Below are 23,969 nucleotides of genomic sequence, written 5' to 3' on the forward strand. Positions count from 1 at the left end.
GATGTGGTCAGAGTAGCCGAGGTGGGGGCAGGGGCTCCACAGATACATGCCGGGAATGTTTGTGTCCAGCGTGCTTTCAGTTCTCGTATACATACTGATGGAATTTAGGGAGCACTGATTTGAGATTTGCATGATTGAAATATTCGGCGATGATAAATAGTCTGTCAGGGTGAACATTCTACAGATTGCCAAAAGCCCCACAGAGTTTTCATAGAGCCTCTTTAGCATTAGCACTGAAGGAATGTACACTCTGACAATGAAAACGGTGGTGAATTTTTGTGGTAAAAACCTCCGTCTGACTTACAGCACATCTCACTGATGTCATAATTCTCTCATACATATCCTGAACTACCCTGATGTACTTCTGTGACACTCCTGACATCCTCATACAGTACCATAGCTCCTTTTTCGGCACACAAAGACACAGTGCAGCTCCTTCTGACCATCTCTGTACTCTGTACCTCTCCATTAACATTCTGAGAGCACAAATTGCATCAGTAGTGCTCTTTCTAAGCATGAAGCCATACTGCTGCTCACAAATATCCACTTCCCTTCTTAGCCTAGCTTTAACTACTTAACTACTCCTGAACAAAGTTCCATTGTGTGGCTCATCAACTTTACACCTTTTACACATCAACCTTGATCTTTGGCACTAGAACACGTTTCCTCCATTCCTCAGGCACCTTCTCACTCTCTAAAATCTTGTTAAACAATCTAGATAGAAACTCCACTGCTGTGTCCTCTAGAAACGTCCACACCTCCACAAGTATTTCATCTGGACCAACAGCCTATCTACGCTTGATTTGCTTCAGAGCCTTCTTCATATCATCCTTTCCAATCTTTGCTATTTCCTGCTCTACAATATTCACCTCTTCCTCCCATCTTTCCCTCTCATTTTCCTCATTCATCAGCTCCTCAAAATACTTCTTCCATCTTCTCCTCACCTGTTAGCACCTTTCCATCTCTATCTTATCTATCACCCTTCTTGCACAGCTTTCCCATCTGTAGCTCTCTGTCTTGCTAATCTGTACAAGTCCTTCTCACGTTCCCTCATGTCTTTCCTCTTCTCTTCTTCCTGACCACAGGAGACATCCTACACATCACCATCCAATGCTGTCTGTCTACACCTTATCCTACCACCAATTTTCATACATTAATCTCTCTCAGATTGCCTTGTCTACATAGAATGTAGTTTACTTGTGTACTCCTACCTCCACTATTATACAGTGCCTTGAAAAAGTATTCCTTCCCCCTGATCTTTTCCACATTTTAGCATATTACAACACAAAGAAAAATGTATTTTATTTGGATTTTATGAAATAGGCTGAAAGAAAGTGGCTCATAATTGTGAGGTGGAATGAAAATTATAAATGGTGTCCAAATATTTTTTTACAAATTGTCAGGGACGCGAGGATAAAATAGACCCAAAATGCAGGATAGCGTAAAAGAAAATGGGATTTATTAAATAAAAACACAAAACAGGAACTGACATAACACAGGACGCAACAAGAGACGACATTACACGACAGAGGATCCCGCGCTGCTTAAGGCAACATGGCTCGACTAAATACTTTAATCACAATTAAATACATGAGGAACAGGTGTGTAGAGGCAGGCAGGAAGATACAAGGGCGGGGAAGACACATGACACAAAACAGATGCACATGGCCAAAGTCCGGGCTGAGTCCTGACAGTACCCCCCTCGAGGCATGGCCGAGCAGAAGGGCTGTGCGATGTCAACAGCCGAGCAGAAGAGCCGAGCACATCCCCTGACACCCTGAGGCCAAACCACGTCTCGGAAACCAGAAAGGCAAGGAGGGCGGGCAACAAAAAATTCTCCTCCACAGAGCAAAAAGTCAACAAAAATATCCAAGGGGGCAAAACAATGGCCTGCAACACCCCCAGCCGACAGGAAGTGAAGCAACGTCCCTCACCAGACAGGTGCGGGGTGATGTCCCAGGACACCGAAAAAAGAAAACAAAATTTGGGCTGGTGACATAAGAGAGAACCGGAAGCAGAGCAGCGTCCCTCACCGGAAAAATGCAGACCAATGTCACTAAAACAAAAACAACATCCAGGGCAGAAAAACAGTCCGGAAAAAAAAGGAAATTCTCCCACAAAGCCGGTCAAGGCTGACGCTATCATGCTGGGTCTTAAAGTGGTGGAATTCTTTTGTCAGGGACGCAGGATAAAATAGACCCAAAATGCAGGATAACATAAAAGAAAACAGGATTTATTAAATAAAAAACACAAAACAAGAACCAAGACATAACATAGGACGCAACAAGAGACAACATTAGACGACAAAGGATTCCACTGCAAACAGCATCATGAAGACCAAATAACACACCAGACAGGTCAGGGAAAAAGTTGTGGATAAATTTAAAACAGGTTTAGGTTATAAATTAATATCCCAAGCCTTGAACATCTCACGGAGCACTGTACAATCCATCATCTGGCAATGGAAAGAGTACTGCAAGCCTACCAAGACATGGCCTTCCACCTAAACTGACAGGCCGTGCAAGGAGAAGCAGAGAAGCAGCCAAGGGGCCCATGGTAACTCTGGAGGAGTTACAGAGATCCACAGCTCAGGTGGGAGAATCTACTATTAGTAGTGCACTCCACCAACCTGGGGTCTCATCCTGCGTAGGATCCCTACTAAATGTTTACGTACGCCCAAAAGCCAAAAATGTTGCCCAAAAAAATTCCGATTTATAAAACCGCCACAATGTTTGTGAGGGTCATGTTGGAGTCACATATGATTTGCACATTAATAGAATGCACATGCTTTCTATTAACATAAGCAAATTAATTTTCAGATGGTTCCCTTATAGCAACATGAGCGCAGTCAATTGTGCCGATTACATTTGGGAAACCAGACATTGCTGCAAATTGCATTTTAATTTTGGGCTGTTCTCGCACAGTGTAGGGAAACCTGATGTATCGACTACCCATATTAAGTATACAATTCAAAACGACAGTTATTATGGCACTCAGGGCTGTGATATACCAGGACCTACGGGGTGAGATGATAGATTCCAATAGAATTATTTCATATACAAAAAGTTGAGGATTACTAATAGTTTTTTTTAATATAAATAATTTACCTGTCTGCCAATTCCCACTGGAATCAGCCGGTTGCCAAGAACCCCAGAGTGATGAGGACTTGTATTTGGACTGGGATGGCATGGTTCTGGTGTGTTGCCCTCTCTAATACTGGACCCAATTCAACACATAGATCTAAGAGCACAGCTCTAGGGAATCTAAATCGGCTTATTAGCCAGTCATCATCATGGGCCAGGAAAATATCATGGTCCCTGAAAACTCGTGCTCTCCTTATTCTGCCATTGGTGTAATCCTCCAACAGTGCCAGCAGTGCCATCATGAAGCATTACATACCCGGGTCACCGGAGGATTCATATGTTTCTAGCAATTAGACTGATCGTTAACACCTTGACAAAATCACAGAATTAATTTGTGGCCGAAAATTTAAGACAAAAATGTTATAGTGAGCACATACTTCTTCATGACATTTTGTAATGAACACCGTAATAGTTAGGACCGATGATGAGTATAGCAATTGTGCTTCATGAATGTATTTGCAGACTTTGACATGATATATGACATTTATAATATATGTACTTTAAGGAAAATGTTTAGTTTTTACACTGTGCTCTGCAGTTCTCTAATAAAAGGGTATTTCATGCTATTCTGTATCACATGTAGTCGCGCCATCTCCTCCTGCGCTCCCGTTGTGGACAATGTGACTGTAAGGCAGCACTAGGTATTTATTCATCCATTCTGCTTCTTATTCGAATTACTCTGGTCACGGGGAGCCTGTGCCTATCCTCAGGCGTCATTGGGCATCAAGGCAGGTTACACCCTGGACGGAGTAGCGCTGATTATTATTATTATTATTATTTTATTTTTAATACATCTTGAATTACGTTTGGATTTTACTAGATGTATATAGCCTAAAACAATCAGCACAAATAACACTGTTGGATTTAATAATGTGGATGATAATGTGGATATAACGTATGAAATGGAGTGAAAATTAAATGTCATTAATTCTTATAATCGTTCTTCTCACATGAATTTTCTACAATCTAACTTCAGTTCATGACCTCACCATCTGTGTCGCCAATTCCCATTGTCTCCAGAATGTGCGTACGCACGTCTCAAAGTTTGCTCATAGGTGTGCACATTTTCCCATCAAGTTTGTTTTTTATAGATCACAACCTTTGCACGAAAACTGCCGTACGCATGTTTCCAGCCCTGTTTTGTGTGTACGCACACTTTATAAATGAGATCTCTGGTCTTTATGGAAGAGTGGCAAGAAAAAAGCCATTGTTGAAAGAAAGCCATAGGAAATCCCATTTGCAGTTTGCAACAAGCCATGTGGGGGACACAGCAAGCATGTGGAAGAAGGTGCTCTGGTAAGATGAGACCAAAATTAAACTTTTTGGCCAAAATTCAAAATGTTATGTGTGGTGGAAACCTAACACTGCACATGACCCTAAACACACCATCCCCTCCATGAAACATGCAGCATCATGTTGTGGGGATGGTTTTCTTCTGCAGGGACAGGGAAGCTGTTCAGAGTTGATGGGAAGATGGATGGAGCCAAATACAGGGCAATCTTAGATGAAAACCTGTTAGAGTCTGCAAAAGACTTGGAGTTGAGGTTCACCTTCCAGCAAGACAATGACCCTAAACATACAGCCAGAGCTACAATGGAGTGTTTTAGCTCAAATTATATTCATGTGTTAGAATGGCCAAGTCCAGAACTAAATCCAATTGAGAATCTGTGGCGAGACTTGAAAATCGCTGTTCACAGACGCTCGCCATCGAATCTGACTGAGCTTGAGCTATTTTGCAAAGAATGGGCAGAAATTTCACTCCCTAGATGTGCAAAGCTGGTAGAGACATACCCCAAAAGACTTGCAGCTGTAATTGCAGCAAAAGGTGGTTCTAAGTAACACATTCCCCAGAATCTCTTCCCATTAAAATGTCATTTACAAGTCTTATTAATCCTGTTTCAGTACTTTGGTTTCTGCTGAAACCTGATTGGAAAGTGTCCATTACATTATAGTCAGTTAAAAAATCTATAAGTTGACTGTGGACAACTTTTTCTAAAATCTTATTAATAAAGGGAAGTTTCGAAATCGGCTTAAAATGTTTGAGATCCTGACTATCCAAGTTAGTCTTTTTTTAGCCCTGGCTCAATAATGGCTCTCTTGAACTCAAGTGGAACTATGCCAAATTGTAGGATAATGTTGATAATTAATAGAATGCTAGGGCCAAGGACATGCGTTGCCTCTTTTAACAATTTAGTGGGGAGGACATCATAAATGGATGTAGTAGATTTTACATGCAAGACAATGCCCTCCAACTGTTCCAAGGAAACCTGACTCAAACTGGGAGAGAAGGTCACTCTATTAAATTAAACACTGTGTGCCCTACTCCTGATATACCCGACCTGATCAGATCCACTTTGTCCACAAAAAGCTTTAAAAAAGCTTGTCATAAGTCATGAGATGGTCTTACAAGTACACTTTTAGGCGGGTTTAACACCTTATCTATGGTAGCAAACAGCACTTTATGGCTGCTCACCCGTTGTGATACAATCCTTGAGAAACAAGATGATCTTTCTGATTTGACTGCATTTTGATAATTTCTCAAGGATTCCCTAAAAATATCATATGAAATTTGTAATTTATTTTTAACCCATGTACACTGAGCCTGCATGCAGACCCACCTAAAACCCTGTGTGACCTCATTTAGCCATGGTTGCTTATTCACTTTTTGCCTCTTTACCTTAAAAGGTGCAACAGTATCAAGATAGCAGCTAGACCTTCCCACGACGATTTATCCGCGGGGTATGTAAAAACTGGCAGTCTGGCGGTAAAAGCTCAGCTACAGGACTCATGTCATTATCATTTAGCCAAGTCTCAGTAATGAAGAGAAAGTCCATGCAATGAGTAATATAAAAGTCATTCAAAATATCTTATTTACAATAGAATGGGTATTTATTAAACCCATGTTCACAGTAGTCGAATCAAGACGTGTCTGTGGAGTGAGCACTTAGCTCACTAGAACCGACTCGTTTCAAGTGGCGCAGATTTGCGCAATTTACCCCTCTGCTTTCCCACTGCCTCATCCATGTAGTCTGGATCAAAGGTGGCCGAGTGCAGGAGGGACCACAGGTACAGAGAAAGAAGGCTGTATCTCCACAATTCTTCTGCTTCCACAATCTGACCTCAGTTCCTTAAGCTTTACCATGATTCCTGCACGCATCTCCTGTTTCCTCCGACGTCTAGTGAACCAGCATGCACAGCCTGGTGAGCCACACAATTTAAAAGGTAAGTGTGGTATTCGTCTCTGCTCAGTGAACAGTTTTATATGGAAATCACAAGTGTTGGTTATCCGATACCATCTGTTGAAGGTTTAGCAGAGTAACCTGATCATATATCAGCAGTAGACAGTCCATGTGATTTAAAAAGCATAATACACGAGGTGACGACACTCCAAAACACCACCTGGCACCATCTTGCTCACAAGATTCCTGTGATTTTAGTTTGGTTCATAGCTCCACCAAGCTGCCACTGCTGGGCCCCTGAGCAAGGCCATTAACCATCAATTATTTATTTTAGCATAAATTTTCTGTTTTAATTGGACATGAGTATGAGTAGGGAAATGAATATAATGTTTTTTTTTAATAAATTCTTTGCAGGTAATGACTCTCTGAGTTCACCACAAACCTAGTCTTCAAATGATTGCTGATAAAGTCCACACCATTAAGCTGACTGACACAACATTGGTTCTAAGAAGGCATGACCGTCTCCGGGCGGGTCCATCCACAACAATCCCAGACAGGGACTCTGGCAAGATTAGTCTGCAAACCTGAGCAACTTGAGAAGGTGGTAAGCCGACGGTATCCAGACATCCCAGTTCACCAAATACTCTATGCCCAAGAACCCTACACAGGTGCTCCTTTACTTAAGAAAAGCTATTTATAAAAAGCTAGACTAAACAAATGTATTTAATGGGCAGTGGTGGCTCAACTGGTTAAGGCTCTGGGTTGTTGATCGGAGGATCGGGGTTCAAGGCCCAGCACAGCCAAGCTGCCACTGCTGGCCCTCAACTCTCCCTGCTCCACTGTATCATAGCTGCCCCTGCACTCTGACCCCAAACTCCTCAGTTGGGGTATGTGAAGAAAAGAATTCCACTGTGCTGTAATGTATATGTGGCGATAATAAAGGTTTCTTTGCCCCATTCTGTTAAACCCTAAGACTTTGTCCGAGTCAGGAGCACTAATTGGAAGTCTATTCCATAACTATGCGGTTCTGTAAGAAAAAGTTCTACATCCTGCTGTAGCCTTTTGTACTTTTTGATCATTTTTGGCATACCATTTGATGTAAAGATTTTTTTTTTCAACTTTTATTTAAATCCAGCACATAACAGATCATCAACCATAACAATTGCTAGCTCCAAAACTGCTGAAAGAATTGAATTCTTGATTCATACACTGATCCATGCCATTTCTGAAATTCCACCACAAATGAATATCCAATACATATATTCATGTGTTGATTAGTCCCCCCACTTTTTCATTGTCAAGCCTCTTGTAGCCTCTGTTTAAGGGTGCAAATGATGGCTTGGGTGTCAAGCAAAATTTTAACAGAGCTCCATTTAATTCAATTTAATTCAAGTTTATTTGTATAGTGCTTTTTACAATTGACATTGTCTCAAACTGGCTTTACAGAACATAAACATAGAACAAAAGTTCATATAAAGAATAATATAAAGATTAATAGAATATAAAATTAAGGATTAATATTAGATATATTTAAATGTGTATTTATTTATCCCCAATGAGCAAGTCTAAGGTGACTCAGTCAACAGTGGCAAGGAAAAACTCCCTAGAATGGAAGGAAAAAACCTTGAGAGGAACCAGACTCAATGGGGAACCATCCTCATATGGGTGACATTGGAGGGTGTGATTATAAATATACAGTCTGACAAATGTTGTATTGATGTAAAAGACCACATGGAGTTCGCATCTCTTCTTTAGTATCACAGAGTCCAACTGGAGCTGGTAGATCCCTAGATGCCTCAGGATTCTCACAGAGTCAGCCTCATCTCAGTCTTCGTCGCATGGAAGACAATCGGAGCCGGTACAATTTCTGGATGCTTCGGGATGGGTAGACAGAGAGAAGCAGTGGAGGGAATAACATAGCTGCTATATATAATATTAGCAAGTCTGATGTAATAGTGCACAATGTTATGGGATGTATTATGTGTATGCCTGACTAAAGAGATGAGTTTTTAATCTACATTTATACTGTGAAAGTGTGACTGAGCCCTGAACACTATCAGGAAGACTATTCCAAAGTTTGGGAGTTAAATACGAAAATGCTCTACCACCTTTAGTAGACAGATATTCTGGGAAATAGAATAGAATAGAATAGAATAGAATGGGGCATAGCCTTTATTATCGCCACATATACATTACAGCACAGTGGAATTCTTTTCTTCACATACCCCAACTGAGGAGGTTGGGGTCAGAGTGCAAGGAGTCTACCAGGAAGACTACCAGGAGTCCTGAGTATTTTTATCTCACAGAGCGTGAAAGAATATAACATGTTAGAAGACTAGTTAGATGCATGGGAGCTAAACCATTAAGAGCCTTGTACGTAAGTAGCAGCAGTTTGTAATCAATTCTAAACTTAACAGGTAGTTAAAACTTAAAATTGGGCTTATATGATCATATTTCTTGTTCTAGTGAGAACTGTAGAATTTTGGACTAACTGTAGCATATTTATTAAAGATGCAGGACAACCACCTAGTAATGCATCCAGTCTAGAGGTCATGAATGCATGAACTAGCTTCCCAGCATCAGATGCAGATAGGATATTTCTCAGCTTGGCAATATTTCTAAGGTGGAAGAAGGCTGTTTTTGTAGTATGGGCGATATGATTTTCAAAAGACAAGTTGCCGTCTAATATAACACCCAGGTCTTTCACTGTTGAGATACTAGTAACAGTACATCCCTCTAAATGAAAGTTGAATTGTGAGAGCTTATGTGTACTGGTTTTTGGACCGATAAGTAGTATTTCTTCTTATCACAGTTTAACAACAGAAAATTATAGCTCATCCAATCTTTTATCTCTCTGAGTTAATTTAGACAATTTAGCAATTTCATCTGGTTTTGATGAGATATATAACTGTGTATCGTCAGCATAACAGTGGAAAGTAATCCCATGTCTTCTATTTATGTTCCCTAATGGAAGCATGTATATCGAGAAAAGCAGAGGTCCTAGAACTGATCCTTGAGGGACCCCATAATTAACCAGAAATAAACTGAAGGATTCACCATTTAATTCTACAAAATGGTGTCGATCAGACAGGTAGGATCTAAACCAACTTAAAGCCTGTCCCTGAATACCTGTGTAATTTTGTAAGCGATCTAGAAGAATGTTGTGATCTATAGTGTCGAATGCAGCACTAAGGTCAAGTAGAAATAATAGGGACATGCAGTCTTGGTCCAAAGCTAGGTACAAGTCATTTGTAACTCACAAGTGCAGATTCTGTGCTATGATGGGGCCTGAAACCTGACTGAAACTCTCCAAAGATATTGTTCTCCTGTAAGAAGGAGCTCAGATGAACAGAGACAAAGATTTTCTAGTATTTTAGACATGGAAGATATGAAATCTAGTATTTTTAGAAAGGAAGATATGAAATAGGTCTGTAAGTTGATAGTTCATTGGAATCTAAATTCTGTTTCTTAATGAGGGGCCTAATAACTGCCAACTTGAAAAATTTAGGGATGTAACCTAAAGATAGCAAGGAGTTAATAATATTTAGAAGAGGCTCGCCAGTTTTATGTAACACTTCTTTCAACAATTTAGTTGAAATGGGGTCTAGTGAACAAGTTGTTGATTTAGCTGTAGTAATAAGCTTATCTAACTCTTCCTGTCCTGTACTTGTAAAGCACTGTACTTGTGAGTGTAGAGCTTTAGGCGAGACTGGGTCACAAGGTGCTCTCATATATTGACTATTTTGTTTTTTATGCTTTCAATTTTATCAGTGAAGAATATCATAAAGTCCTCACTATTGAACTGATGGAATAGTGCGTTTGGATCTCTGTTTGTTGTTAATCTAACCACTGTGCTAAATAAAAACCTTAGATTTTTCTGGTTATTTTCTATGAGTTTGCTCAGGTGCTCAGCCCTAGCAGCTTTTAGAGCCTGTCTATAGCTGCATAGATGCCATTCTAAAAACCTCTAATTTAGTTTTTCCTCCCCTTTCACTTGAGGTTACGGGTTTCTCTCTTGAGGGTGTGAGTATGACTATTATACCATGATGCAGGTGTTTTGTCTCTAACCATCTTTAATCAGATGGGGGCAACAGTGTCTAATGTGCTAGTGAAGATAGCGCCTATGCTGTTAGTCATTACATCTATATCATTTGTGTTTAAGGGTACAGAAAGAACATGAGACAGATCAGGAAGGTAATTTATGAATTTGTCTTTAGTGGTTGGAATAATAGTCCTACCAAGTCGATAACGTGGTGAGACAGTTAGTCTGATCTACTGCTCTATCTGTGATGTCATCACTTTGAGGTATAATATCTATATCAGAGACATCTATTCCATGAGATATTATTAAATCTAACCATATGATTAAGACAGAGTTGTTCTAGTGATGTTTTGTTTAAGCCCAAATGAGTTTAGTAAGTCCATAAATGTGAGTCCTAAGGCATTGTTTGTATTGTCAATGAAAATCTCCCACAATTGATGCTTTATCAATATTAACCAATAGGTCTGAAAGAAAATCTGCAAATTCTCTAAGTAAATCAGTGTAGAGCCCTGGGGGTCTATACACGGTTGCTAGAGCAAGAGACATCAGTGATTTTTTTTGTGTGTATGTGCGAGAGTGCAACATTAAGAACAAGCATGTAAAAAGAATTAAATCTATACCATGTTCTCTGAGTAACAGTGAGGAAATTACTAAAGGTAGTGGCAACACCACCTCCACAACCAGTCTGATGAGGCTCATGCTTATAGATATATCCTGATGGTGTAGACTCATTTAGACTGATGTAATCATTTGGTTTAATCCATGTTTCAGTAAAGCAGAGTGCAGTAAGGATATCTTCTGAGATGATTTCATTTACAATAAGTGTTTTGGGTGCAAGTGTTCTAATGTTCAGAAGCCCATTTTATACATTTTTGTTTTGTGTATACTATATATTATATTACAGTATATCTCTATTGTTTATATATACACAATATATTTGCATTTTCTTACTTTTGCTACTGTAACAATGAAATTTCCCCATTGTGTGACGAATAAAGGTGTATCCTATCTTATCTTATCTTATCTTATCTTAAACTTTAGGAACTGTTTTTGTTTGTTTCTTTGGCATTTTCTGGTCTAATTATGGTAATTATTTAGAGAACTTCTCATGCATTTACTTTTTGATCTCACTACTCGGGGAACAGACACAATTTCTATAGGATGAGCTATGTGTGCATTTGTATCATTTGATGATGAGGTGAAGGATGGTATTAAAACTTTGATTGAAATTGTAATTTACCAGTCAGAAGGTGTGCAGCATCCTGAAGATGTGGTCCGAGAGGATTTCCACTCCAACTCTGCTGGGGTGCAGGCCATCAGCACAGAATAGCCTAGGACTCTCCCAGAAAACATTCTAGTTATCAATAAATTCTGTATAATTGAGTAAATTCTGAGTGTGACACCATGACTGTAACCATTCATTTAAAGCAAAAAGTCTACGGAAACTTTCGATTCCTCGCTGGTACATGGGAAGCAGTCCAAACATTTACACTATGCTTTTCCATATACACTATGCTTTTTCAGTGTACATACAAAAATTATTTAAGTTTATGTTAAAAAGGGCACTCCCTAATGAAGTTCAGGAGCAACTGGAGACAGGGCCACTTCAAAGCAAATGTCATACATCAACTAGTGTTAAACCCAAGAAGAAAAGTCAGGTGAAGAGAGCTGTGGAAGACCTACTGGTGCAGTTACACAAAGCACAGCTAGGAGAGCTGGCAAGAAATAAACAAGAAAGTCATGAAAAGAAAAAAGAAGAAAAAGAATGTGCCAGAAAGGGATTAGGCAACCACTGCCAATACCCTCAAGCTTGGTACAATAGCCAATGGGGTACCCTGTAGGTACCCCGTTGCACCTAGTACATCACCACAGTGAGGATGGGGACAAGGTAGACAAGAAGACAACCCATGCAGAGAACCACCTGGGGAAGAGGGGTTGTCTTCTTGGTTGTCTGAACTGAAGTGCAATGTGAGGCACAATGTGAACCCAGGAAAGTAACAAATGCCTGCACCAGGAATAGGACATCCATGAAGGCAGCAAGCACCTGTACCAGTACCACAAGGAGCTGGAAACTGGGCAGGTCATTGGATAAGCCCAGGATTCCAGGGACAAGCCCCAGTTCCACCTGGAGGGAGCCTGGTGAGCCCAGCTCCAGGAGGAATATGAAGAGGGCTAGAGAAGCCAGAGGTGCTGCAGTATACCACCTCACTGCATCCTGCACAAGAACCAATGATTATTGTGGGAATCCGAAATGACCTACAGGCCCCATTCCTGATCGATACCGAAGCAACATTTACAGGTATTGGAAATGAAGGCTTAAAGTGTCCCCTCACGCATAAAGCAATAAAGACAGTGGGCTTCTCAGAAAAAAAATCAGACTCTACAATTCTCAGAGCCTCAATGGAAGAAATTGTAGTACAAGCACCCATACTATATTTCCCTGACCTCACAGCCAACCTCCTAGGAAGAGATGTGCTCTGCAAATTGGAAGCCAAAATATACTGTGGACCCACAGGAGTATGGGTTTCACTTCTGGAGATGTTATTTCAACAATACGTAGTAATGGAATGTTGCAAAAAAAGTAAAAGAGCTGGATAAAGTGTATTAATGTAGTTTATGGACAAAGACACATCAAAATATAAAAAGAATATGCATGGTTAAGCTTCATACGACCGGATTGTCATTAAGCTAGAAGGCCATGGCATTGCACTATAAAATATGATAAGACAGGACAAGATGAATATATACCCTATGGGAAGAATGACTAAAGGTATGAAAAAAATTACATCATTATAAACAGTATAATAATTGTTCGGCAGGGAATTTCTGCATATGTAATACTCCCAGCAAAAATCCAAGGATGGTATCAGTCCAGTAGCATGGCCTCCCACATCACTCTGACAGTTGGGTTTTGAATCCAAGGATCTAAGGCCCATGATAAAGAATGCTGAAAATGTAGATGATTGGGAAATGACAGAAAACCCTAGCCGAGACCCCAGTGGTTCAGGATCCACACAGTGTACTGTCAAATATTCTGGAAGGGACAAAGTGGTACACAGTGATTGACCTACAGATGCAGCAGCTCAGAATTGCTGTTTGACTACTGCATGATCACTGCGTGATTCTGGCAGACATCCACCAGGAGTGCTGCAATGGTCATGTTCCCCTGCTCTGACGTAGTTAATGAGTAGCTGCCTTATTCACGCCCCCTACGCGCGTCTGTTGCAATGACACATTGATCCACCAGGTGGCACAGCGATCAGTGTAACGAAAATGAAACGTCTCTAAATGACATGTAAAAAAAATTGCAGCAGAGAGAGAGAGACAGAGAGTGAGAGAGGCCAATCAGACACCGCCTCGCATTGTCATGGATATAAATATCTATAAAAATTCATATTTTTATGATATTTAAAATCCTTTCACGGTCTCTATTGCACTACCTTGATTTTTCACTTTACACTTTTCATGCTACTGGGAGAAGGATTTGGGAGCAGTGAATACTTTGAGCCAATCGGTACATCTACAGTACCAGCGCAGAGGCACCGTCAGGGTAACGGTGCCGCCTCCTCTGTCTACGGACATGTAACTAATAAAGCCGGAAACTATGGATAAATATAAGCATGGTGCCAGAGTCTAGCACGTACGTATGATCACAGTACAGCCACGTTATGTTTTTTCCACTGTTTAAGCACTAATATGTGAGGGTTTTTTTTTTATTTCCTATTATTTCTTATGGAACGGCCAGGGTTTCCCGCAGTGCTTTTCAGTTCAGTTCAAAGCTGGGAAGCCCTACCGCCTTAACTAGGTCGTCCAAAAAAATTAAATATTCCACTGCACAAAAGGCCGTCAAGTGCATCTCAGAGAATAGCGCAGACACGCTTCACATCGCAAGTGCTCACGCGTGCCACATGGCCAAAATGAGAGAAAGACGTGGCCCGTCACTGTCTAGAGGATAACTAGCCAAACGTATAACCTTATGATATTTCTTAGGAATGAGCTCTTTTAGATGTGTACCTTGGAGTGGAATTCTGAACACACTAAACACGAGCCTTCAGGAGCAAAATGCAGTGATAAGCCAACTCTATTCACACATCAAAGCATTTGAGATCAAGCTGCAACTTTTCCAAAGGCACCTGTTACAAATGCAGCCCAATACTACACATTTCCCAGCTCTCAGGAAATAATGACATTTTCCACATAACATCAGTGCGCAAATAAAGAGGTATGTAGCAGACATCTCATCCCTGGCTGAGGGGTTCCGACAGCACTTTCGGGATTTTGCATCAATTGAAAAGGAGATCACGCTTTTTTCTTCTCCTTTCTCTGTGGACCCTGATGACGCTACAGAACACCTGCAGCTAGCGCTCATTGAGCTGCAGAGGTGGCAAAAGTACACACATCCTTTACTCAAGTAGAAGTACAGATACTCAGTTTTTAAAAGACTCCAGTAAAAGTAGAAGTAGTGACTACACTCTTTTACTCAAGTTAAAGTAAAGAATTATGGGCTCTGACATGTACTTAAGTAAAAAGTCATCGATACTACTAAACAGGTAGTAGTATCGGTGATACCTTCCGTAACACTATTGTGGCTGATGAAAACAAATATCCATCAGCACACTCCAAAATTATACACACACACACACATATAGATGAATGTGAATGCTAACTCCACCCTACCTCACCTACATCAGTGCCTGCCTTTCGTAACTCTTGTGGCTGATGAAAACAAATATCCATCAGCACACTCCAAAATTATATATACACACACACACACACACACACACACACATATATATATATATATATATATATATATATATATATATATATATATATATATATATATATATATATAAAATTATACACACACACACACATATGTGTGTGTGTGTGTGTGTGTGTGTAATTATATACACACACGTTCACATTCATCCCAAAGGTGTTCAGTAGGGATGAGATCAGAAAACAACCACATATAGCAGGAAAGGTCAGGTGACCCAATACTTTTGGAAATATAATGTATGTATCACCAAGGCCATATCCCAAACTGTAGGGAGATTCCAGCTCTGTCCTTGAAAACAACTCAAAATTATTGTGATGTTTTACAAATGACAAAATTAATGTTTATTAAATTAAGCACTTCGTGTTTTTTGGGTTGACACCAGGGGCGGTTCTAGGATTTCATCTTTAGGGGGGTTTAGCCCTCAGTGAGAATTTAAAACAAGAAGAGTTCTATATTATATATTATATGACAACTCTGGTAATAAGTATAGTGAAATTTCACTGCTTTTGGTTGCCGTCTTTCCGCCGATTAACGTTATAGACAAACGCCTCCAGCTCTGACTGCGCATGCACGCTGCTGCGCATACCTGTGCTTTTCTGTTCAAATAAAGCAGACAGCTGAAGACGCACTTTTGAAAGACTACAACACGCGTGTAAAAGCAAAGTAAACAAAAATCGCTTTTGGATCAAACTGATAAATAATTTTCTTTCCCATCGATGACATGTCCTGCATTTTAACGTAATTTTTATTGTTTATGTATGAAAGTAAAAATTATACTTGTAGTTTTAGGGCGGCTGAGATTACAGACAGGGGGCTGAAGCCACCCTAAAAAAGGGCTAGAACCGCCCCTGGAATTCGCCAGGAATCCTTTTTGACGCTGATTATTTCAAACATCTCCCTCATATATGGCCATGGGTGTTCAGGAATGTCCTCGTTGTTAGTTATTTTAACATTGGTGACTCCCTCTGAATTAACATTGGCCATTCCTTTTGTAGGCGTGCTGCTCATTGTTAGCTCCGCTATCCTTAGTCTATGTCTGATAGCCAGTAAATAATACAGTACACCAGTCACATGGTGAAAAAGCCGCACAATGATAGGATGATAGGCTGGAAACAGCGCTCAATGAGAAGAAATAATGCTAAAAGTAACGAGTCTGTTTTGAAAATGTAAGAAGTAAAAAGTACAGATGTTTGTGTAAAAATGTAATTAGTAAAAGTAAAAAGTTGAAGGTCATTGGTTCGAATCCCTGGTCCACCAAGTTCCCACTGCAGGGCAAGGTCCTGAACCCTCAATTGCTCAGGTATATAAGCTGAAATAAGAAAATGTAAGTCACTCTGGATAAGAGTGTCTGCTAAATGCTGTAAATGTAAATGTACTGCCAGCTGGATAAAGGCAGGTTCCAAGAGTTTCGAACATTTGCTAAGAAAATGCTGAGCTTGTTTGGCTCGACATACTTGTGCGAGAAAACATTCTCTGTTATGAACTTTAACAAGAACCGTGCAAGGACAAGTCTAAGTGACTTCTCACCTGCGTGACATCTTGCGCATCAAAACCACTTTCTTTGAGCCAGGCTTGGCTTATTTACTACAATCAAAATCTCTGTATCACCAACCACATTTGTGCAGGCAAGTTATTTTGTAATTACTGTGACAGTGTTAAACTAACGTTTTAAGTCCAAAAGTGCTGTAGCTAAGAAGACTGTTTTAAAATATAACAAAAACTGTGTTACATTTTAAACTGTTTGTGAGTTTGTGAGAGTTACTGTTTGTGACTGTTTGAGAGTTGTGCATGTTAAGTGTTACTGTAGTTGACCTCGAGGCCAGACGGAGTGTGTCTGTGTCCGAAGCAGTGAGACTTTTGAGTTTAAAAGCCAGACATATTGTGGCTGTTTTATTCATTTGTGTCCGAAGTACTGGAGCTGTGAATAGATAGACTAACGGTTAACTAGATAGCTTGTAGTCACAGAAATTGTGTACAGTTTAAAGACTAAGATTAAAGGAAAGCTGTGAGTTTGTAAAAATGGAAAGCTGATTGTAAAGTACATCGCTAAACACGGTTCTCAGGGAATGTTTGATGGAATAGAGAACATGGTTGATAAACCGTATGACTGGGCTATTTCTAAGTTTGAAAATGACCCTAAAATGCCCAAGAACAAAAAAGGGCAGATCTTGCATCGTACACAGTCACTAGAAAGACTTTAAATGCATTAAAGGCTGAAAACGAGCAACTGCAATCTAGACTAGATGATGGGATAATCTCTACAAGAGATTACCAGATGAGTGAAATACTCTGGAAAGAAGAAATGATTAGGTTGCAGAGTGAGATTGCACGCCAGTGACCTCTACTATGGTCAGAGGGTTTAACCCAATGAGCTAGAAGCGGTGATTAAAAGTATTGGTCAATTTGATCCTGCCAAACAAGATCCATTAGACTTTCTAAAGGTTTTCGAGCTATATGCTGACATTTACAAATTCACAGATGGTGATGCGTGTGTGTTGTTAACTGTGTGTTTGCCTGACACTTTGTCTGGAGCGTTAAATGAGAAAGTCAAAACTAGAACTGCCAATAAGTTAGAGAGGAAATAAGCACTGCTTGAAGTCCTAGGTGTAATGTCAGTTGACTGGGATAAAATATCTGATGTGCACATGAGGACAGGGGAGCACCCCATGGCATTTTCAGAGCGATTATTGGAGACATTTGAAACTTTCAGTGGCAATCCTGAAATCACACTGAATGATGTCAGTTTTAAATCTGCTTTGATTAACAAATGCGACTCACTCACCCGTTCTGCTGTGTCGATGTTTGTAACCCATCTCTCTGATTATAATGACATCATTGCTAAAATGACACAGTTTTTCAACAACAATGCTAACTCAAAGAGGTCCCATCCTGTTTCAACAGTAGGTGTTAAAAATCTCAAAAAGAATAGAGCCAGCCAGGTTTTCTGGAAAAATGAGAACTACACTACTGCAGATAGAAAGGAAAGACTACCCTCTCATAACCCTGATAACCCCCTGGTGTGTTATTCATGTGGCAAAGAGGGACATATTCAAGGGAATGCAAATTTTCCCTTAAGAGATCAGGCCCCAAACAGAACAGTTACAGGCTACAGTAAACAGACTGAGAAAGGAGCTCAAAAATCTGTGTAACTTCTTGCCTGGTGTTTTTCACCAAACTACTCAACAAATTTGGCAAAGTCAGAAAAACAAAATGCATTCTGGTCAGAACGTGCACCATCACAAATTTGAAAGTAGTGATGACGTTGTGGTAAAGAATTACCAAAATGAGGGCCCATGGTCTGCTCACCGGGAGAGACCATGCAGAGATTCACATCACAAAACTAAAAACCGTCAACCTGGTGAGAGATCATTCCACATAGGTCCATTAATATCATAAGAAACTGATGGCAGTCATAATGTAATGGCAAGTTTATGTTGTATGTGTTTGTAATGTTTTTTGTGTGCTGTGTTTAAAAGGGGGGGGGGTAAACTCATTATGTTTTCAAGTGTTTTTCAGGTCAAAAAAGAAATAGATGTGGGGATGGACAAGAAAGGCAGCTCTCGTGACAGCAGTGCCCAACGCTGTCCCAAAGTGCTTATGTACAATGGATCCAGGTTCCGGTCTTGGTGAACCTTACAGAATGATCTCCAGACCGAGATGAACAGTGTAACAGGAATGTATAAGGTCTTCTTGACAACAGTGTTCCTGAGGTATCACAGTGATGTTGGAACCAGTTCATCACCTCCTCAGAGAACATCTTCAAATAAATAATCTCAAGGACTGGAAAAGATTTGATGAATTGTTTGAAAGGATTCTAAGCATGGACAATTTGGGAATATTACAGAAGAATGTATTAAAGAATGGACTTTAAGGACTTTTAGGTTTATCACACAGTTACCATCAGGAGAATGGCGAAGATCAACTGGACTGGACATAGAACACTGTGACAAAACTACATTGTTTTTATTTGCGTGTTTGATGCCTTGGAAAAACAACCATTATGTGGGGCACCCCACACTAATTATGAGGCTTGTGCACATGTCCACAATAATTTTACAAGAGTAATAGTTTCACACAGGAAAACATGTCACCACAACTCATGATCACATTTCTATCTTTGTTAATGATAACCACATGATAACACTTTGTCCGATTAAGGTTACGTTACTTTGTATCATTCCAGAGACAGCTTGGTTCATAGGAAAATATTACTTTCCATATGTTAATTTCACTCTACAGACAATGTCATTGAATCCAGCAGACAATTAGTTTTTTGTGGAAGATATCCCATAATTTGATTTTGAGTTACCAAAGTTGGATAATATGATAATGTCACCAATGAGAAAAGACGACCATATTGTTAAAGCTCAACAAGGTCTTGTGGGAAAAGATAATGTTTTGACTAAACAAATGCATGGTGGTGATTTGGTTATTGCCTATTCTGATCTGATTTGGGATATAACTTTCAAAACTGCTGTTTGTGTATGCATCTCTCATTCTTTGTCAATGCATTTTGTTATGTTGGATGTGTACCATATTGAAACGGCAGATCAATGTGGGACGTTCACGTTGGCTATGATGGTTTCTGAATGTCTCTGCTCCAAACCCAAGTATTATTTTACATAGAACCAAATTTTAAGAAGAAAACCTGTGATAAGTTTGCCTTATGGAATGGAGCTAAAACCAGTGTGCGTGAGGTGAAGTTTCGAAGACGGGTAAGATTCTCTGAGGGCCGAAGGGGAACGACCTAAGGCAGGGCTTCACCGGCACGGCACCGGCCCAGAAATGGGAGGTGTGATCTGTATTAAGGAAGTGATGTGATGTGGGCCAAAAGCATCAAAGGGGGAACTGTAAGAAATTACAGAAATTGCACCCAAATTCCACTCCAAGGTACACATCTAAAATAGCTCATTCCTAAGAAGTATCATAAGGTAATACATTTAGGACTCTAAACGTATAAACGTGATTCAATTATAAATATGGGGATGGCAGCAGGACATTAAGGATCACCACGAACAAAGGGTCTACGTGTCCGTGATTACCATTTAAAGTGACCACTTGGGTGCTAGCAATTGTAACAATACAAAGACAAGGTGTACGTGACCATGATTAACATTTAAATACATCAGCTAGACAACAAGGTGTAGCCCAGCCATTTGGGAGGCATTCAGTTCTTACACTCAATACACATTCAATGCAGAACTTCATTTAAATTACCAAAACGGAAAACTGTATATAAGGCTTGAGCATAATTTGCTCTGGGTTCTGACCAACTCCGATGAACCCAAAGTATGCCATGTATTTTGTCACTGCTATGCTGGAATAAACTTCTTGTTCTTTATTAAGATCTTCAACATCATCGTGTATCATTCATTTGGTTTTTGAAAAGTGAAAGCCTTTTGCAATAAAAAAAAATCCCCTGCTCTAATGGTTTGTTTTTAATATTGTGTTAAGGAGTTTTTCCTTGCCACATCACTGCTGTGCTTATTATTATTATTATTATTATTATTATTATTATTATTATTAATTCTTTTCAGAAGAATTCTTCCAAAAAACAAAACAAAACTGGGGACTGAAAAGTCCTCAGCTTAATTTGTTGGCATATACTACATCAAATAAGGTCCCTTAATTCACCCCACCTAAATTTATTCACAGTATTACCTCCAAAATATTACTGCCTTCCAACAGTTAGCTTTCAGAAAGGCACAAGTCTACAACCTGTCTGAATGTTAATTTCCTTCCATGCCCATTTTTTGAGGAAAGACTTATTCTCATTGGTAATACTATGTGCCCAGATAACAAAACTACTCTATCCCCGAATAAAAAAAAAAAAAAAAAATCTGGCATAGAGATTTGTCCCAGTTTACATCTTACATCCTCAGGTGCATCACCTACAACAGACGACACAGATCCATCATAATACGTGACATAAAAGGAGTACCTCAGTATTTCAGGATGTTACAACCCGGTTTCTGAAGAGAGACATCCCCTGACATGAGGCATTCGAGCTGCAGCATCACTGGGCAATACAGAGGTGTGTATCCTCCTTACTATTTACTATTACTGTTGGACTTGGCTAATTGAAAGGAAACATGGTTCCAACGAAAGAGTTGTCAGTTGAAACAGTGGAAAGGATCATAAAACTCATTCAAGGTATCTCAACACGAAGTGTGGCCAAACAAGTTGGTTGCTCCCAGTCAGCTCTGTCTAAAATATGGTGCAAGTATAAAGTGAATGGGAAGATTATAAAAGGCAAACGTAGATAGACCAAGGAAGACATCAAAGCAGGATAGAAAACTCAAAACAATATGCCTTGAAACCAGAAAATGCACAAAAAATTGAAACTGGCTGAATGAAAACAAGGTTACATTGGGCTAAGGAGAAGAAATCATGGAGTGTAGATGATTGGATGAAAGTGATATTCAGTCATGAATCAGCATTGGCCAAGAGATGATGCTGGAACCTTTGTCTGGTGCCATTCTAATGAAATGTATAAAGATAACTGCCTAACAAAAACAATCAAATTTCCTCATTTATGATATGGGATTGCATGTAAGGTAAAGCACCAGGGGCGATGGCAATCATTACCTCAACAGTCAATGCACAGGTGTACATTGAAATTTTGACACTTTTCAGAAAATAAATTTGGTGATGATGAATTCGTTTTTCAGGATGAAAATGCATCTTGTCACAAAATGTTTGGTGGGCGACACGTTCAAAAGAATGAAGATATGCCTGAAATTCGTCTTCTGCAGTCATTTTTGTGAGCTGGGTCCTGAGGGCTCAGTCAGGCTCAGGGAGAGAAGTGGCAGCAGCAAAGAAAGCTGCTTTAATGCATTTAGCTCTGTGGTATGCACACTGTGGGCCAGCTCTTGGGTCATGAAATGCTGCTACAAACTTGCTTCCTGGAGGTGCTTGAATACATGCTCCATCTGCTGAACACAGACATGGAGACCTTAGTGGGATGTCAAACTCAATATGAATACAATAACAACACTTCAAAACAAAACCAAGAATCAGAAGAGTTCACATATCTGTAAATTCATGGATACCTGCGTTAGCGTATCTTGGGCAGTGGTAGCAGCTCTCAGCCAGGCAGAGGCAGTGTGGAATTGACCCAAATCTGGCAGTCCATCAGTCATTCCCCCGGGAGAATCTGTAAAGCACAGCATAGACACATCACATGTTTCACATACCTAAGCCCCTTTCCTGGTTAGAAATGCCACACCCAGCACGACTGAGTTGCTCTCTCTTGAAGGGTAAGGAGTTTCTGGCTGTTCTCTGAAGGGATGCAGGGATTTTGCCATGCTTTTGCTTCCCCAATTTGCTGCGATGTGCTCGCTGTCTGTCCACAACAATCGCATATATGGTGCACATACAGTATATACAGTCATGTGAAAAAATTTAGACAACCCCATTAAATATTCAGCTCTTATTTAAGAAAATACATCAGATAAATTTCTGATCTTGTTAAGTTGGCTTTGTAGAAGCCAACATTCCGATTTCCGTTATAAGCTTATTATTATTATGTTGGCTTTGTAGATTTCCGACATAAGCTTATTATGTTGGCTTTGTAGAAGCCAACATTCTGATTTCCGTTATAAGCTTAATATGTTGGCTTTGTAGAAGCCAACATTCTCAAAACACACAGCACAATGAGGGAAACTGCCTCACTGCCTATGTATTCTGATCATGTCACATGACGTCACGTGAAAATCAATAATTAGCACAACATGGACATGTGACATATCAAAACACTCAGCCCAATGTGTGGAACTTCCTCAAGAGTATTCGGATGATGTTATAACCTCTCTGATCAAACTTAACTCAAAGCTAGCTATATATCTGAATTGGGGGGGGGGGGGGACTTCACATAAGTGATGATCCAGACCACTCATTAAAATAAGGCAGCCAGAAAACGATCTCTTTGCTTAGAGTTATTTATATGAACTCTCATTTACTTTACCCTCATTGTATATGATACCACAGTACACATTACAATGTGACACAAGTCATTGAACAACATATCTTAGAAATTCCAACTGTAAAACAAAAGCACTCTTATCTAGGGTAGATGTCCAGTTTTAAAGAGGCTCACAACACTGAAGACGAAAGCAAAAGGGTTCTTGCAAGGAATTGTTAAGCTTATCCGTATTGTGTTGTCTTCTGAGTGCTTTACGGCATATCCATCACCACCTCCTCAAATAAGGTAGCTGCATTCTCCAGTCACCATTTTAATCCATTGTCCATGTTATACTTTTAAGTATGCAATGGGGGTGACACAAGAGGCCCTTCTATAAATACAAAATTAACTCAATTACAAGTTTGCATTCATTAAGAGTACACTACAAACAGTGCCAGAGATATAACAGTCATTCATATAAAGTCAAAACATTGCAGTAAATATACTCACAATGGCAATAGAAACAACTGTTTCCCATTAAGAGGCCTTTCACTGAAGCCAACATAAACCTAGACTCGGGTGGAAGCCATTTTCTTTTCCTTTACTAGTCTATCCCCTTATAAATATTCAACATCAAGGTTGCCCCCTATAGGTAAGGAATAGAACAACTAGTAACAGGCTAGACCTGTTACAATGTCACATGCTCGTCTCCACTTACCTCCAAATGTTTTGGCAACCTAGCTTTCTGTCCACTTGCCTCCAAAAGTAACACTAACCCTTATGTCCACATGCCTCCAAAAAGGTCGATACTTGCATCGTCAAAGCCAACATCAAAGTTTGTCATGACGATCTTTACAAATCTAGTTATGTTGGCTTTGTAGAAGCCAACATTCTGATTTCCATTATAAGCTTATTATTA

General features: G+C 39.8%; 1 long non-coding RNA gene across 3 annotated transcripts; it reads right to left on the reverse strand.

Annotated features, from left to right (window-relative positions):
- Positions 1-8,159: 8,159 nt before the first annotated feature.
- On the reverse strand, positions 8,160-23,969 carry LOC113660918. 3 transcript variants are annotated; one of them, XR_007144622.1, is made up of 5 exons: positions 23,561-23,969; positions 22,200-23,441; positions 21,736-22,082; positions 11,605-11,695; positions 8,160-8,196 (listed from the first exon to the last, which is right to left on the reverse strand). It is a non-coding gene; the product is annotated as an uncharacterized LOC113660918 (long non-coding RNA). The 3 variants fall into 3 exon arrangements; XR_003444948.2 differs by lacking the exons at positions 8,160-8,196; positions 11,605-11,695 and having other exon boundaries at positions 20,393-22,079; XR_003444947.2 differs by lacking the exons at positions 8,160-8,196; positions 11,605-11,695 and having other exon boundaries at positions 20,393-22,082.

Source organism: Tachysurus fulvidraco, chromosome 13, assembly GCF_022655615.1.
Source record: "Tachysurus fulvidraco isolate hzauxx_2018 chromosome 13, HZAU_PFXX_2.0, whole genome shotgun sequence".
NCBI classification, from domain to species: domain Eukaryota; kingdom Metazoa; phylum Chordata; class Actinopteri; order Siluriformes; family Bagridae; genus Tachysurus; species Tachysurus fulvidraco.